Source organism: Bombina bombina, chromosome 3, assembly GCF_027579735.1.
Source record: "Bombina bombina isolate aBomBom1 chromosome 3, aBomBom1.pri, whole genome shotgun sequence".
NCBI classification, from domain to species: Eukaryota; Metazoa; Chordata; class Amphibia; order Anura; family Bombinatoridae; genus Bombina; species Bombina bombina.
The window spans coordinates 705,056,135-705,056,926 of record NC_069501.1 but is presented as its reverse complement, the minus strand read 5'-3'; the positions used below and the strand labels follow the sequence as shown (position 1 = coordinate 705,056,926).

General features: G+C 34.0%; 1 pseudogene; it reads right to left on the bottom strand.

The window, feature by feature from the left end:
- Positions 1–250: 250 nt before the first annotated feature.
- Positions 251–369, bottom strand: LOC128654823 (uncharacterized; annotated as a pseudogene).
- Positions 370–792: the final 423 nt, after the last annotated feature.

Below are 792 nucleotides of genomic sequence, written 5' to 3'. Positions count from 1 at the left end.
TACTGACCTTAAATGTGTGTTTAAAACATATAGTTTATAGTTTAAAAATCTGTGATTAAAAAATCCATTATTATACATTTAGATGGTATCCTTCTTTTGTCAAGCTCTGTCTGCATCTGATCACTTTTATTCAGAGAAAATACGAAAATTGATTAGTTAATTGTTAGAATACAATGTTCCAAATTTGGAAAAATATATATACAAACCCAGCCTTTTTAGTTATGACTTCATACCTATTATTTCAAGAAATTTCCTACCGCACCTGGTGTTCCCAGGTGGTCTCCCATCCAGGTAATGACCAGGCCTGGCCCTGCTTAACTTCCAAGATCAGACAGGTTCAGGTGCATTCAAGGCAGTGTGGCAGTAGACATTACTGTATTAGCCCTATTTCTCACGATCTGATAAGAAAGAGAGTTTACTGTCATCTCCAAGCCGTTTTTCAGCTGTTTCTAGTGGGTATAATCTCAGTAGGGGCTTGGTTTCTAATGGATGGGGCAGGGGTGTGTATAATAGGCTCAATTTCATTGGATAGTAGTCGGAATGTTGTTAAAACATTCCCTTATCTGTCATAATAAAGCCATTTTAGCATATATGTTAAGGTGTAGGAAATTTTTTGAAATAATAGGTATGAAGTCATAACTAAAAAGGCTGGGTTTGTATATATATATTTCCAAATTTGGAACATTGTATTCTAACATATGAATTTTCGTATTTTCTCTGAATAAAAGTGATCAGATGCAGACAGAACTTGACAAAATAAGGATACCATCTAAATGTATTATAATGAATTTT